This window comes from Crocodylus siamensis, chromosome 2 (assembly GCF_052110815.1).
Source record: "Crocodylus siamensis isolate JL-2025a chromosome 2, ASM5211081v1, whole genome shotgun sequence".
Taxonomy (NCBI): Eukaryota; Metazoa; Chordata; order Crocodylia; family Crocodylidae; genus Crocodylus; species Crocodylus siamensis.
The window spans coordinates 59,465,720-59,481,196 of NC_143396.1; positions in this window are offsets into that span (position 1 = coordinate 59,465,720).

The following is a 15,477-nucleotide window of genomic DNA, read 5'->3' on the forward strand; positions in this document are numbered from 1 at the left end:
CTTTCCGTAAATGTGGTATCTTTTATTAGACCAACTAAATAGTTTGAAAGATTGTTCTTTGCAAGTTTTTGAGCACAAACATGCTTCTTCAGGCATAGGGAGAGTCTGGTATTTTGTGTGCTCTCCTGGGAAGAATAGAAGCGAATATGCAAAATGCAGGTCTGTGAAAATGCAAATGTGTGGCAGTGAGGAGTAGAGAGAATGGGAGACACTAGGTGTGAGACACATAGGTGGGATGGGGGGGCAGGGAGGCAGAATGTTGACCTGGTGATAGAAAGTAGCTGGTAAAATGCAAATCGGTTACCTGAGGTTATCAGATATCAGGCAGGTTATAATGTGTCATAAATCCAATGTCTATATTTAGTCCATGATTTTTTGTATCCAGTAGATTTATGAAGTGAAATTGGTAGCCTTATCTACAAGAGGTGTTTTTTAAATTCCCGTTGAGGATTAGGATTGAGAGTTCGGAGAGACAGTTGTTGTTTTATGAGAAGTGTGACCCCCCACAGGGTTTTTTTGTCTTTGGTAGATTTTCTGTGTGCGTTCATTCTGGTGCACAGTTGTTTGATTTCTCCGACATATTTTCCATCACAGCATTTGGTGCACTGGATGAGATATATTACATTTCTGGAGGTGCAGCTGTAAGATCCAGGAATGATAATGGTTCTGTTGTGGGGTGTAGTGGTTGTGAGTGTGGTGATGTGTTGGCAGGTTGTACAGTTTTTGTCCTGGCATGATATAGAACCATTGGGTGTGCTTTGGGCCATAGGAAGTTTACTGCTCCTGATGAGGTTGGTGAGGTTCAGTGCTTGTTTAAAGGCTAGGATGGGTGGTTCTGGAAAGATCTCTTTAAGAACTGGGTCATCTTTTAGTATGTATTGTTTGAGGATTTTCCATATTTGTTCCAGGGAAGGACGGCATGTCATAACTAATGGTATGCAATTCATGGGGAATCACTGCAGTACAAAAAGAAAAGCCCCATGAATCACACACCATTAGTTATGTAACCATTAGTCACTTGATGCTTCCTTTGCATGACTAAAAGCATTTGTACCCAAAAGCTTGCAAAGAATAATTTTTCTAATTATTTTGGTTAGTCTAATAAATTATATTGGATTTACCCAAAGAACTTTGTTTGCCTATGCCCTTAGACCAACACAGCTACAACCAACACTCCTGAACGTTTGTTACTGGCATCTGCTATTTGCATTTGTTTTTTGCTTATTTCCCACTGGAGTCTCATCTCCTTGCTCTCTTATCACATTACTTCTCTAATGTGAGGGTTTCTATTTTCTTTAGCTGTTTCCTGTGAGATGAGGAACTAAAAATCAGGCAATTCAGAAAGCCCTATTTTTTCTCTGAGCATTGCTGTTTGCAGAACTTTCTCCCTCCCATTGCTACAGGGATATCTTTGCTGTAGATTTCTCAGGGTCTGCATATTTTTAGAACTCAGACTGCCTAGGCTGTGAATTTAGGTCAACTGACAATCACAATCTCAGCCAGAAGGAAGATGTTTACCATTATTCTAATGTATTGTTATCTTTTCCTTGTAAGTGCTAAATTTACTTTCTATAATGTATGCACTGAGAAGAAATGCAAATTGAAAGCCTATTATCAGCTACAAAGTGTTCCTAGTGAAAAATGTGTATCTGAATAAGAAAAACTCTGGTAGACATACAGAGTGTTTAGGAAACATTATTACTGAAGTAAATGCTCATGCACCTGGATGTCTCTGAGACCAGTTCTACACTAACAGAAGCCAATTTTTATTCAGAGTTCAATAGAATAACATATCTAGAATAATCTGAGACAGCGAGAAGTTAATAGAACTTGGAGAGATCTTAAGAAAGAGTTTACTAAATCACATAATTTTTCGTGAAAAAGCCTCTGTGGGCATGTTCACACATGCAGGCATGTGATCTTGCAGCAGCTCAAATAGGAGCGGCACAAATTTGAGCCCAGCATTTTTGTCTCAGTGCACATGCACTTTGGTGTGGGGAAAGGTGTGCCACTTGGGGCAAAATAACCCTGCCTGGCTTCTCCTGGATCTGCAGCCAGGGAGAGCTAGAACCTGGGGCCAGGACCTGTGACCCCCTCCCCCCAGGGTCCTCATGTTCTCAGTGTGATGGCCTGCTTTGAACTGTCAGAGCACATCCTCCTGGCCCCAAGTGGCAAGAAGGTCAGCTACCCCCAACTGGGTCCCAAGTGCCGGCCCTAAGCAGACACTTCTGCCTGGGTCCTGCCACTTGCCTCACTAGCAGGAATCCTGGTGTTCCCTATTTAAAAAGTGCAAAATCTCTGATAAAAAGAATCTGAAATTCACTCTTTGAAATTCCCCAAAATCCATGTTCTTCCACAATTAAAACAAAAGACTATATATAGTATCTCTCTATATATATCTGTATTTATATAGATTCATATATATATATAGAGAGAGAGAGAGAGAGAGAGGGAAAGAGAGATCAGTTAAGCAATGTTATATTGATATATTTATTATCTTCAAGAAATTTGGAAGCCTACCAGTGACTATATCATCATAATAAAATACATTTTAAATATCTATGTTTTGATGTTTGCTTTTGGTTTTCTTATCATAGAACAATTAGAGCTCCTCCTGACCTCTTCACTAACTAGGATGTGGGGATAGTGATCTCTGCAGTCTCATCCTGTCTGGCAGCTGGGCACTATGTGTGTGTGATGGGGGGATGTGGAGTTTGCAGGATGGGAGTGGGAAAGGGTTTGGGGGGATATGGATGGGTGTGTGGGTGGGTGTGGAGGGATGTGGGGAGTGTGGGGGGTGTGGGTGGGTCTGGGGGGATTGGGGGAACTGTGTGAAAGGGCTTCTCAGGTGGGGTGGGTCTCCTGCCCCCCAACACAACACTTGGACTGCCTCCCCTGCAGGGCCACATCCCCGCCTCACAGGGCCCACATGACCACCCCGCAGGGCCCATATGCCCTCCCCGCACAGCCTTAGCCCCCTACACAGCCCACATGCCCCCCCCCCCACTACATGGTACCCACAGCTCACCCACAGCAGCAGCGGCCATTGGGGCACTTGGGGCCTCCTGGCACAGTCCCCTCCCCGCCCCCGGTGTTGCATTGGGCAACGGAGATCAGCTTTAGGTGCCCGGTATCTGGTGCTGCCTGTGTTATATCATGTGGGCCCAGCCTGGCCCAGTTCAGCACAATGCCATGCACCCTTGGGTAACTTGGGATTGCTTGTGCTGTCACAGATTCCTATGTTCATATGGCATGCTATCCACTTCCACTGATGTAGGGATATGCTGGGAGTGATAGTGGAAGGGACTTACTTGGGGCAGAAGGAAGAGGCAGGTAACATCAACCCAGGTTATTATTCTCTGCTCTGCTGATGGACTGAGAATTCCATCAGTTCTTACCCACATCATAAACTGCCTCCATGGTTCAAAGCATGCATAGGCACTTTTTCTTTGTTATGTTTTAAAGTGTCTTATACAACTAGACCATAGACTTTACATTGGTTCTACCGTAATGAAAATAAATAATATTACTCCAGGTACTCAAAAGGGGTTTGTTTTGATACTCAGACTGGTAGGGACTGATTTTATATAGCAATACCATCAGGCAGAAAGTAGAGAGGCACATCTGGACAAATAGCTGTGGCTCAAATGTCCTCAGAAATGGACTAGAAATAGTTTTGCTGTGGAAGGAGAACAAGGTACAACATTGAGTCTGATATCACCAGGAAACTGAAAGTCTCCTCAAGCTCTTGTCCTATGACAAGCTTGAAAGGTCAAGGACTTGTTTCTTTCTTGGGTGCAGCTTACAGCCAGATTGATTTCTGATTTATCACCCACCCTTAAAAACTGAGCATGTCTAAGGAGGAGGGAAAATTGGAGAAGTATAATGGAACAGTGAGGTAGCAAGCATAATCAACAACTCCTGCTTAACACAATTCATTTAATAAATGCTATAGGAAATGTAGGTATATGAGAGCTAGAAGTGTATTATTCTTTAAACATCCTACTTTAAGATGAAGATGAGGATAATGAGAGCTTCAGGGCTAAGTACAGAGGTTCAAAAAGTCTGAGACAGAATTGATTCAATCTTTGCAAGTTTTTTAAAGCTGCACAGATTAGACTGATAACAAGCTGAACTGATGTTCAGTGTTCTAGTGGACAAAGCAAGTAGAAGCCTGCACTGGCCCAGACCAGGAGCCTGGGGGCACTCACATGTGCCTCCCACATGCCAGGCACTGCTGAAGAGAGTGGCCATTGCAGAAGGCCACTGAACCCAGATAATCAGCAGCCCATGGCAGTCACAATCCTCCATTCCCTTCTGTAGCTGCAGAGAGGGGGAGAGCCAGCAGACATGCCCCTCTCCATTCCCAGCCCCTTTCCAGTCAGCCCCTGGCCTGGCACTGGCTTCATCAAGCAGGGATCTGTATGGTTGGGAGGTTTTTGCCCCACCCACTGCCTAGTAAGCCAGGCTGGGAAAGCTACAGTCCCACCTTGAGACTAACCACAGGTCTCTCTGAGAGGTAGAGGGCAGGGATGAACACATTCCCTGGCCCAGAACCAGTCCTCCCCCAGTGCCAGCTGCAGGGTGCACACCCCGCCCCCATCCTATGTGTCTCAGAGAGGCTGGCAGCTTATGAGGGCATAGGGCTGGGGCTTTCCTAGCTAGTCTTCTTCACCCTCCCCCACCATACAGACCCCTGCTTGGGGGAGGGCAGTGCTTAGCTGGTGGGCTGCATTCCATCTCCTGTGTTGTGCAGATCCAGACTGGATGAAGGTTGGGGATCCAGTCCCCTGCCCTGCACCCCATCCCACCAAGCTGACAGGTGCAGGCAGGATGCAGGCTAGGAAGCAGAGGCTTTACTGCCTCAGCTCTGTGAGAGCTCAGGGTGGGGCTGGCTCTGCTCCACCAGAGCAGACAGCACATGCCAGGGGACTATGAGGTAATGAGTGGGGGGCAGGATCTGGGACACAAGTTCAATAGACTGATTTAATCTAAGCCAGTTAAGTCTGATACTACATCCAACCAGATTTATCTTAGACTGGGTTTGGCCATTTTGAAAGCAATGTATTTGCACTGAACTTTTCTTATGTTACAGGTTTGGACAGGTTTCCAATCACTTACAGTGGTTTATGTGTAACTTCTATCCCTAGCCCAGGAGTTCAGAAGGTATTGCCTCATGGAGCAAACTCACCAATGGGTGGTGGGGAGAGAAAGAGGCCATGACCATTTCATTAAGGCATACTTATTGCTTGTTTCCTTCTGGCCTCATATATTTACCCTTCTTAGCTGCCCAGTGAGCTACCTTCAACAAGAAAACTTCTGAGTGCTCTCAGCAATACCTAGCCAAGAACCTGGTATAGTTAGATCACTTTTCCGGGAAGTGGAAGATATAAACCCAGACTTTTACAGGTATATAATTTTATAGTCAATGAATCTCCTGTCTACAACCCCCCTAGATTAGGGGTCAGCAAAGTTTTTGGAGCCCAATCCTTGTTGTGGCAGTGCAGCCCTGGCCCCTTCCCTGCCATCCGCCCCGAGGCACACACGCCAAGCAGAATGCCTTTGCATGCAGTGCTCTAGCACATGTGCTAGGGGTTCTAACTCATGCCCTAGATTGTACCCAAAATTGTTCTCTAGAAAGATATCAGATGTCATCATTACTCCCAGATCAATATGAAGACATGTAAATGTTCTGAGAAAAAAATTAAGGTTTCTTCTGCTCTCATGTCTAGAATATGGGGCAACATGCTCTCAAACATGGGACTGGCTCCCAGGTCCACCTCCACAGCCATGTCTGTTCACAGTTTCCATAAACTAAAGTAGTTCATAGAATCGTATGATCGTAGGAAAGTAGGGTTGGAGACACCTAACAGGGTCATCTAATCCAGTCCCCTCCTCAAGGTAGGATCATTCCTGACTAGACCTGTCTTGTTGTAACATCCCCCTTTCCCACTGAAAAAGGGGAAGGCAGAGACAGCCTCTTCCTATCTTCCTTTCAAGAGCAATGGGGTGGTAGCAGAATCTGCTTGCGCAGTTCCAGAAGGGAAAGGGAGCAAAGGAGCAAAGAAGCTGTGGCAACAATGTGTGGGCTAGACCATCTGCACCTCTCCTGCACCTTGTCTCCCTCACAGAGCTGTTAGGGTACAAAGTTAAACCATCTGCTGAAGTGCACAGTGCAGTCAAGACTTCCCAGAAATAATGTCTGAGGCCGGCTGCAGAATCAGACATTATTCTGTTGGTTATATTTGGATTATATGTTTAAACTTTCTTCATGAAAGCTAGACAAGCTTTTTCTTTTTCCCCCAAATAAAAGCTGAGATTCTGATTAAAGCACAAACAAATTCATTAAGGTGCTCACCTTCAGGGTTTATAATACCTGTGCTTTATAGCAAAACTGCCTGGACCAATGGATAATGTGCAAAATATTCAAAAAAGAAATATTATATTATATTATACAGTATTAAAATGTTCAGAGGCTTTCCTTAACTTTCTATGATTATTTTTCATACTCCTAAAAGACAAAATTTAGTTTGTGATTCAATGACAAAATTTATTCCTTAAATTAGATATGAAGAACTTTAGCATCCATTATAATCCTTGTAGCTAAACAGATATAATGAAGATGTAAATACTATTATTTTCTCAATGAAATATGATGTCAAAATATAGTGGGCAAGTCCATGATATATGAACTTATTATTCAACTTCAGAAGCTAGTGAAAATTTACCTAATTCAACTACAGCCAGTTTTACCCTCAAGACAAAAATAAGAAAAACACAGCAGAAAACTGGAGCTATTTATCTAGTTCTGATAACTTTTCAATGTTGATGAAACAGTCTAGTAATTGGAACTTGTGAGCCCATTCTGACCAACTTTTAGCAAAATCTTAACTTTGTTTTTCAAAGAACAGTGTGAACAACATATAAAGGTCTGTCCAAATGCGACCACTGAAGTATTATAATAGTAGTAAGGGACCATTGAAGAATTACGGTGTACTTCAGAAGAGTTAATGCTCCTGAAATGATGAACTGTTATAAAAAGCTGGGTTTGATTTATGACACAGTGTTTTGGTATATGTATACTTTTAGAAAAATGACTAAAACAAAAGACCTACACCTTTCGCTCACATGCAGTCTACATCCCTGTCAAAACTTCACATATAACCTTTGGTTCTCTGTGCACTTCACTGGCTCAGAGTACTTTTTTGACTCTCAGATTCACTAGATTCTATACTGAATTATATTATCTGACACAAATTAATAATTGCTCAGTAATTTACAAGGCATGGTACTATCCCTGAAAAAATGCTGCGAGGAAGACAGCCATACACAGGACAGGATATACGGTGAGAACCAACATTTGTTTCAATTTGCAATATAGTTGATATGACAAGCATTGATTTGCGCATCCAAACATAGGCACCAAGACCTGATGAAGATTTTTGTAGTGCACTTGGGGTATAACCATCCTGAGAGAAGCAGATTTCAACACCCATTGAGGCATTTTGCATGCATATGTCCTCCTGGAATGACCAGACCTTTATATTTTAAGGGTTTTGGAATCATTATAATTGAATATACAATGGCAGCAAGGATCAGGGCTCTACATTACAGACTGTTTAGAAAGGAAGCCAGAAGGAGGTTCACCTAAAGGATATAGTCCTTCAAAACACTTTAAAATTTCAGCTCAGATCTTCAGCTATAATCTTCAAATGGTATAATATACTTTATACTTACATTGTTATACAATAGATTAATATCCCTTTTATGAATGTTACTGGATATTTATTATTGATTCATTCTTAATTTTTACACTGCAGGCACATCTACACGTGCACTGTTATTGCACAAAAACTATGGGGACTTATGCCAACTTGGGTATGAATTTGCTACCTGCATTATGCAGGTAGCAAATTTACACCCATATAGTTACTGCACAGTTAGGCATGTGTAGAAGCCTTACTGCTCAGTAACCATGTTTGTGTGGACTGACTTGGGGCTAACTTTAGTCCTGCAAGTCAATCCACACACCGTGTTACTGAGCTGTTAGGCCTGCATACGTAGACGCCTGTGTAAAAGCTGCATGGTAAATGCATGTGTAGATACACCCTGCATGTATTGCTTTGGTCCCCAGCAATCAAGTTGCTTGTTTCAGAGATACAGAACTATATTTGAGCACAAAACAAGTGCCCCAATTTTATTATTCCTGAACATAACACAAATGATCAGTCCTTGCCAAATTAATTCCATACAATGCTCCTCATAATAAATCTACTGAGACAGAGCAATGCTGCTGAGACTATGGTGGGAATTGAAGTGGGGGAGAAAATACAGCCATACTTTGGGTATCAGCTTATTGAGACAGGCTTCATCCATGGGTCCTGAACAAAACATTTTAAAAACATATTATTCTCCAGATAAAATAGAGTTTTTCATTTTTTGATGTAAAAATAGGCTAATTAATATTTTAATTTCCCTTAATAAACCTTTTCAGGCACTATATGTGTCTCCACCAAATTGCCCAGGTAACACATAAGCATAAAAAATGTGGACAGATGTTTGAGCTGCTGCAACTTGTTTGATTAATAATTAAAGCATTTGATTAATAATCACCCTTCAGTCCCATTCTAGGCATATACTCTATCATTTATGTTTGCAATATTCTGAAAACTAAATATTCATAACCATGGGGAGAAGGAAGGATGGGACACAATTTTGGCTTGGTTTTATATTTTAAAATCTTTTGTGAAATAGAATTTCCATTCTCCAATTTTAACTGACCTTTAAGCTTTAGGAATTCTCAGGTTACTTTTCACTTCCAAGGCAGTGTGCCTCCCTTAGTATAGTACATGCACTTTCACTTGAAACATGGTCAGAAAAGAGAAATGATAGCATAAAAGAGTGAGTGAAAACATTTGCAATAAAATATCATTACTCAACATTTTGTTTCCCCAATAAAGGTCATAAAATACTGGTACAAAAACATTTAATAGAATTCCTGTATATCAATTAGAATTTTCTCTGATAATCTTAGATTTATTTATTTTGCAAAGGATATTGCAATTAAATCTCATTGATTCAAAAATTGGACCTGTAGGTCAGGGTGTGGAAAATATGCATTAAAAATAAGATTAGAAAATGTCTCTGTCAAATGACTTATGCAAAGGTTTAAAGAAAACATTACGCATAGCTATAGCTGAAGATTCTGGCAGAGGTATATTGATTTACGTCAGGTGTACAGCTGATCTATTTTGTGTATCTATAAAAAACTATAAATAAGTTTTCAGTATTTCCAAAGTTATATAAACACCATGACTAGATACAGACACTGAATAAGCCTGAGGTACAATTGATCTAAGTTACATGGTTTATTGTAAGTGGCGAGATCACACATTCACCCTTTGGTGGGGGGAACAAATCTTAGACTAGGTTCTGCCATTTTTAAATCTGTTTATGGACATGTCTAGACATGCATTTACTCTGGCTTAAATTTACTGCACAGTCAACAGCGCTCCCTCAAAATCGAGGATGATGCCCATCAGGCTTGATGGGTCCTCAGGTGACTGAGGAGCCCAATTCTGGATGCACATGTTCTTTGGCAATGAGGGCATATTGCTGCATGGGAGAATGGGATTCACAGCCCTGGTTTGGTCTCCTTCCTCTGCTGCCACCATTCCACCTCAGTATCAAGTTGTTGGGCCTCAAGGTGGTACATGCCTTGGTGGACCAGGTGGTGCAACACCAAATGGTCAGCGGCTTGCTACTCCCAGCTGTGGGTGCCAATGTCTCCATGCTTGATGGCTACCTTGAGCATATCTTTATACCATTTCCTATGGCTGCCCTTTAAGCATTGGCCATCGGAGAGGTGGGTTGGAGGAGGCCTCAGGGAAAAGAGAATCTGGTGAGAGAGGTGGTTCTCAGACATCTGGATGCAGTGACCCATCCATCAGAGTTGATTTCTCAAGAGTGAGGCTTCGATGCTGGTGGGCACAGCTTCATGGAGGATGCTCACAGTGGTCCAGTGATCTTCCCATTTGATCCTCAGGATTTGATGCAAACACCAGTTGTGAAAGCTCTCAAGGGTCTTAATGTGGTGTCAGTAGATGGTCCAGGCTTCACTGAAGTAGACATGGGTGGTCAGAACAACAGGCTTATAAACCAGACCCTTCATCAACTTATGAAGATCTCTATTTTCAAAGACACCTTGTCGCAGCTTGAAAAAGGTGGCACTGGTGCAGTTAACCTGGTGCTGGACTTCTTCATCAATGCTACCCCATTGAGAGAGGTGGATGCTGAGATTCACAGAAAGTGCTCCACATACTCCAGAGCCTCCCTATGTAGGTAGCATGAGGGGTGTTCAGCTGGCTGGGGTGGAGGTGGTGGAGAACCTTCATCTTGGCAATGTTCAAGCACAAGCCAAGTCTCTTATATGAAGCATTGAAAAGATCTAGTGTTGCTTGCACATGCTCTGCAGAGCCATCACACAGCAATCATCTGCAAACTGAAGGTTGTGGATGTCCTCAGTGGTGAGTTTTGTTTTTGCCTGGAAATGCCCAAGACTGAAAAGCTGCACAGTAAGCGGGAATAGGCTGGCATTTACATGTGCAGGCATTAAAGCACATTAACGCTGTGTGTGGACTGACCTGGGACTAAAGTCAGTCCACAATCAGTGTTATTGTGCAGCAAGACATCTACATGCGATGCAGGTATCAAATGTATACTCAAGTCAGCATAAGTCACCATATTTACTGAACAGTCTGGGTGTGCATATGTAGACACACACCCATACTCTGCAGTAATTTTGGTTACTATGCAGTAAATGCACATGTGTAGATGTGCCTTCTGTGTGCCACACTTATTTTCTGTTACAGATATAAACCAGCTTTATGTGCCCAACTTCTGTTCTGTTACAGATATAGACGGGTTTCCAATTATTTATAGTGATTAAAGTGTAATGTCTGTACCTAACCCATGTGTTTATTATATATGTATAGTATTTCAACCAACATATAATATATTTAGAAGCTGAATGCAAAGACATGGTGAGATGATATTATAGTTGAAGAAAAACATGATTCATAAATCAATCTCTTTTTCAAAAAGCTTCATGTTTATCCCTGCCACACACCAAATATGTAAATGTTTTAATAATCACAATCTTTTTGCCTTAGCCATCACAAATGCAGATGACTTGTTTATCCTTTTTAATTATATTTCTGCTAGAATAGTAGCATCAAAAACAAAACAAGCAAAATTACCCTTTGTACCATTTTTGCTGTTAGGTAGAAAAAGCCTCTTTACTTGAAAAAAACAATAGTCAGTCCAGCCGTAAGCAAAATACATTTTCACCAGAAGAAAGCTATGTTTACCACTTGAATTATAGGGCTTGCTTCCCACTGGAGAGGGGTTGAAGGTTAAAACTAAAAAATAGCTTTCAGCATCATGTGGTCTGGATCTGAATAGTGTTCAGACAATGAATGCAAAAACAAATAGCACAGGTCTTAATGAGCTGCCTTGACAAAACAAGCTCATTTTTACAAAATTAACATAAAACTAAAGTCAATTACCTCATCATTTATTATACTAAAATGAACTTCTAGAATTATGAAGGTCAGTCTAGATCTCTAGATACTTAGTAAAAATGTGTGTTTAAAATTATATTTTTGGTTTAAATAAGATGATGGGATTTTCCACCCAGCTCCCTGATTTCCAATCACTAAGCCCAAAGTTCATAAACTGGTAGTTGAGTAGACTCTTTACAGGGTAAAGAGTTGGGGAGCCAGCCAGCTTGAGAGTTGGAGAACTGGATACCCAACATTCAAGGTAGCATAGGGATATAGGCATAATAAATAAATAAATATAGACAACCCAGACACTCATCAGATAGTAAATCCTGAAAACTAACCAGCTAGAGAGCCAGCCACTGGGTTCTCCAAGGAGTGTGGAAGCTGAACAACCAGTGATCCAGCTCCATGGAAACTGAACAATTAATCCTCCTAACAATCCACCTGATGGTTATAAAAGGAGCTAGCTATTCAAGTGAGCTAGGGATCTAGGTATTATACCAGCTGGGAGAATCTCAGAATCAGGAAGCCTGGTAGGTCACCAGGTAGTCATTTGATATAGCAGAAAAACCCAGGGAACCTATGGGCATATCCAAACCCCTTTGAGGCAGGGCAACAGGCATGTGTGGGAATGAAAAACTGTTCCCCGCACTGCAAACTGGATATCCAGGGGTCTAAAAAAACTGCTCTGCAATAGACCATGTTTGGAACCAGGCCTCCAAAAGAAATGCTCTGGTTTTGGCTACAGTGTTTCTTTTGTGTTCCTGCTGCCCCTGGTGCTGTCCAAGGTAAGTTGGGGGTGGGGTTCATGGGTGTTGGGGGAATGAGGGGTGGCAGGTGGATGTGGGGGAGGTTGGAGAGTGGTGGGGGTGGAATGTTCCTGGGGCTGTGGTGGGAGGTGAGGAACTGGCCCAGATCCCTGAGGCTTACTAGTTTGGCTTTGCACCAGATTGAGTTGCATGGCTCTGGGAGGTGCACACAGGAGACTTGCTTTAACAATGTAGATATATCAATAAACGTTGTCCAACTGATCACTGTCTCTGCTTCACTTTCTCTCTCTCTTTTGTTTTACTTGTGGAGGAACATGGATTTGGGAGTATTTTACAGAGTGACTTTGGAATTTTTTTTAACAGGGATTTTTCAGTTTTCCAATAGGAAACAGAATTCCTGCTAGGGAGGCCAGTGGCAGAACCCTGCCGCTGAGAGCTGGCACCTTGGACCCATCTGGCATTGGCTGACCTCCTGGCCAAATGGGGCAGGAGGACATGCTTTGACAGTTCAAAGCAGGCCACCACACCCAGAAAATCTTCCAGTTATTAGCTGACCAGATGGCAGGGCAGGGGCACACATGGCAGTAGTGCTGCACAAAGGAGAACCCTGCAACCACAGTCCACTGGCAGCTGGCCCAGAGAGGCAGATGCCTCTACTGGCTCTACAGTCCCCATCCGAGGCTGGCAGGTGCACAGCAGGTCACAGCCAGGCAGCAGCCCCCACTGTCAGACTGCTGCAGTGGGTAGAGTGTGTAGGGAACTCTCTGGGCTGCTTCAGCAGTGCAGCTGGCACAAGGGGTAGTGTTCCCAGGTATCATTTGGCTGGGCCCCACAAGCTCCTGAGATCTAGTAGCCCTGACCTACTTGCCAGGGTGGCTTTTTGTACTGCTGGGGCCAGGACAGGGCAGCTTCTTATACTGCTGGGGACAGCACAGGTGCTGGCTCCGGGCTCTAGCTCTCCCTGGCTGAAGATCCGAGAGGAGCCAGGCAGGTTTATTTTGCCCCAAGTGGCACAGTTTGCTCCACAACAAAGTGCTTGTCTGAGCATGTGTGCTGAGGCAAAAAGCCCCAGCTCCAATTTGCACTGCTTCTATTTGAGCTGCTGCAAGCACATGTGCTTGCATATGTGGACACACCCCTATCCCCCACAGGGTCCAAGCCCCCCTGCCCAGGGTTCCAGGCACCACGGAGGCCCCCCTGCTCAGGGTCCCAGCTCCACCCTGGAGGGCCACAGCCCTTATCCCCCACAGGACTCCAGCGCCCCTGCCCATGGCCCATAACCTTTAACAGCAGCAGCAGGGGGACCATGAGCTGAGCGCAGCCTGGTTCTGCTGGCCCTGGGGCTGCTCTTGCCACCCAGACAGGCTGGTCTTGTGGCAGCAGGACCCGGTGCGGCATGAGGGGACTGTGTGCCAGGCTCAACTGCATCTTGGGGCCCCTCTGCAACTCAGCCGGGCTGGGCCCAGATCTCTGAGGCTCACTAGGTCAAAGTTTGCACCAGAGCGGGTTACACAACATAGGAAGGGCCCAGCTGTGGCAAGACACAGCATGGCACATGGGAACTGCATGCCACGCTGGCTCCTGTCAGCATGGGCCAGGCCCCAGGGCTGGCTCCCGACTCTGCCCCCTGTGCCTGCAGGGGGTGAGGACCTGACCCAGTCCCATGTGGCTTGCTAGTCTGGCCTTGCACTGGAGTGGGCCTCCTGGCAGAGCCCCCCAGGCAGCACAGGACAGCGGGGTGGGGGAGGTAGGAGTGTCCAGTCTGGGGATGCTGCGGCTGTCAACCTGTGCTGCAGCAGCCCCAGTGAGCCAGAGACCCCAGTGAGCCAGAGGTAGCTTCAACTGCCAGTAAGTGCTGGGGTTTTTGTTTGTTTTTTTAAAAGTATGGGGTGGGGGGCAGGGATGGGGGGTTGGGAGGATGGAGCTGGACAGGGCAGGTGCCAGGGGCCTTGGGGGGACTGGTGGGGGGAGGGGCCAGCCCTGGCAGGGGTTGGGGGCCTTGGGGGGGCTGGCTTCAGCAGGGGTTGGGGCTGGGGGGTTGGCAGGGGGAGGGACCACCCGTGGCAGGGCTCAAGAGGTTGAGGGTAGCTGGTGGGAGGAGTCAGCTGCAGCAGGGGTCAGGGGGCTCGGAGGGGCTGGCAAAGGGGCAGCTGTGGCAGGAGTCAGGGGCCTCAGGGGGACTGGTGGGGGGAGGGAGGGCTGGGGGAGGGGGCAGGATCATGAGGGATCCCTCCCCACAGTTCCTTTCCCTCTCCTCCAGCCCCCCCGACCCCTTACTCACTGGCACTGGAGGCCTGATGCTAAAACACATGGCCTTGCCGGCTGCATGTTTCAGCACCAGGGTGAGGGGCAACCATAGAGATGCCCTGGCAGCCAGAGCATCTCTATGGTGGATCCAGCTTCCAGTTGCCTCAGGGCATGGTCAGGAAGTGTGCCCTGCCCTGCTTTTTTATTCTTCACTTTTTTTAGACCCCTTGATATCTAGGGGTCTGATTTTCTCCCTGTGCTGCAAGTTTGCAGCACGGGGAACATTATTTTTGTTTCCACACTTGCGTGTTGCCCCACCTCAAAGGGGTTTGAGGTGGGGGAAGAGGTACATGCTCGTTTATGTGCCCTAAGAATGCCCTAAGAGTCTATGGGGCTGGCAAAAATTACTGAATCACCCTGGTCCATTTTCTGTTAGTATTGGAAAGGGAAAATATTGATCCCATCAAATCAACATTTTCCAATGGAAAACTATCACACTGCATTTTTTTTCCAGCCCCCCAAAACAGGAGAGTCTTTAATAACTCCTGGAGTTCTAAATGCTATTATATGCCAAAACCTATACAACCTTCTGAAAACAGGAATTGCAGGCAGAGAGTAACACTAAGGCTTGATCAATACTAGAAAGTTTTACAAGCAAATGTTCTACCAATTTATTGCAGCAGAATATTGCAGCTGACAGAGCTATACCAAGAGAATAAGTTCATGCTTAGCTGCCTTTTCTGACACTGTGTGCTCTCACAGCTTCAGGCTGCAATAGCAGAAGATGGGGTGGGCATACCTGTGTATCCCATACAACACTCTGACCTACAACCTTGTGGGAAATTTGTGTAGTGTGTAATGGTGTGCCCTCACTCTAATCATAGAATCATAGAAAA